General features: G+C 36.1%; 1 long non-coding RNA gene across 1 annotated transcript in view; it reads left to right on the forward strand.

Annotated features, from left to right (window-relative positions):
• LOC106869546 (uncharacterized) overlaps nt 1-1,434 on the forward strand; it is a 7,465-nt gene extending 6,031 nt beyond the window's left edge. The window contains exon 2 of the long non-coding RNA XR_001409409.2: nt 787-1,434. This is a non-coding gene — a long non-coding RNA (uncharacterized LOC106869546). The remainder of the gene's footprint in view (nt 1-786) is intronic.
• Nucleotides 1,435-2,265: the final 831 nt, after the last annotated feature.

Genomic DNA, 2,265 nt, shown 5'->3' on the forward strand with positions numbered 1-2,265 from the left:
TTGAGGTACTTCAGATATTTTGGTTCGACCCACTAACTCTACCATTCCCGATTGCACATACATACAGAAAATTGCACGCACACACGCGCATTAACAGACAGACACACACACACACACACATACCATACGTACGAGATGCATTAAAAAAGTATCCGACTTTATTTTTATTCTGCCAAAGCTGAAGCCACACAGACAAAATCCTTTGAATGGAAGGTGACGCAACCCTTCTTGCGCATGCATGAAAATTTATCGCGCCGGTAGGCTGCGTCAGTTGCCGGCTGTTACGCCTACAGTACAAACATGTAGTACGCACTCGTCGGATTTTCGTTTTCCCCAGACGCATCGGGAGAAATCGCATACCGAGTAATTATAACTTTTCCTGGCAGTCTTGAAAGAATTTGTATGGGGCTAACCATGAACGCTTTCAAAAATTGATTCTTTCAACATTTCCACTCATTCTGGTCACGGTACATTCTCTGTCACATTGCATCAGAAAACTTAAGGACCAGAATCTGTCATACCTTCTAGTGACCAGAAATATTGCTGATAAGGCCATCCTATACTTTAACCTGTCTCAAACTGTAGACTTCACCTTACTGAAAAGTTCCTGCTTCTGGTGTAGCGCACAGTATCTCCTAACCTTGGGAAGCGGGTCATTCTGAAAACTTTCCAAACATTCTGAAGTCACAATTCATAAAAATTGCTGTTCGGTAGTTTAAGCCAGTCTTGCGAATGATTATTCATAGTGGCAATCGACTAAGGTTATAATCTCTTTTTACATTACAGTAGTCGAACAGGAGCAGTTTGGTTTGTCTTTACGGTGACCTAACTAAAATGGAACCTACGGATTACATATCATTATTTGATGTATGAATATCTATATATAAGACCAATCATCGATTCGCTAAACTTAACAACGAAACATATTCAGGGAACATTATTAATGCAGTGGGAAGTTCTACAAAAAATAAGAGCCAGACCAGCAAAGAAGAGGAACCAGATATCCTCCTAAAATTCACACTACAGTTTTTAAAGAAAGAAAGAAAGAAAAAGAGCGGGATGTTCGACTGGATTGTGTCTGATAAGTTTGTTGCTCGTTAAGACTAACCTGGGACTGAACAATAACAGCAGCAGCAGCAACAACAACAACAACACATATACGACAACCTGGAAATGTTTCTGTTAAAGTTTCTTTCAAATGTGTTTCTTTTTAATAACTAGAATTACTACCAACAACGAATCCCAACAGTAAGTGTAGCGGCATAAAATATATTATATAATTCTCTTAGTGAAATAAATCACGTATACACCCAAATAAGCCAAACATAATCGTCTGGTACTACCCAACTTTTAAGAAAACATCTGAGCGGTTTGTTAGTGACCAACACTTATTCTTCTGCAAAGATAACAGCTAAATAAATATTGCTCTCTTTTTGTCATTATTTTTTCTTCCGGCAAACACCATGTGAAGAGATTGGGAAGACGTTTGTCTGGCTAATTCATCATTCTTTCTCTGTTTCTACCATTCATTCATATATTCTTTCTTTCTTTCCTTCTTTCTTCCTTTCTTTATCATCATCATCATCATCATCATCATCATTATTATTATTGTTATTGTCATTGTTATCATCGTCGTCATCATTATTTTGCAGTTAAATAAATATTAGTATGGCCATACATATATATATATATATATATATATATATATATATATATATATATATATATACACACACAAATATATACGTATGCACACACGCACACACATATACATACACACATAGATACATACATCCATACATACACACACACACATACATACATATATACATACATACGCAGGCACACATACAAACACGCACACACGCACACACGCACACATACACACACATACATAAACATACATACATACACACACATACACACACATGCACACATATATAAGCGCATTCCATAGTGTAAACATAACTTCCTGCAAATATGGAAATGTATGCCATGCGGGTTTCATTATTTCCGGAAATAATCACACCTACCTTTTTGATATGATAAGCGCCCACATGATCAATAAATAAGCTTTTGCGCGTGCGTGTGGGTTTCATTAAAACAGTAAGTCCAACAAAATACAGGTTGCTTCGTTTGAAAACGAATTGGAGGTGGGCGCTGAACCACGTTAATGACAGTCATTGATAGCTTTTTGCTGCCTAAAATATAATACTACTAATAATAATAATTATCATTATTATTATTTATTATTATTATTATTAT

This window comes from Octopus bimaculoides, chromosome 1 (genome assembly GCF_001194135.2).
Source record: "Octopus bimaculoides isolate UCB-OBI-ISO-001 chromosome 1, ASM119413v2, whole genome shotgun sequence".
Lineage (NCBI taxonomy): Eukaryota > Metazoa > Mollusca > Cephalopoda > Octopoda > Octopodidae > Octopus > Octopus bimaculoides.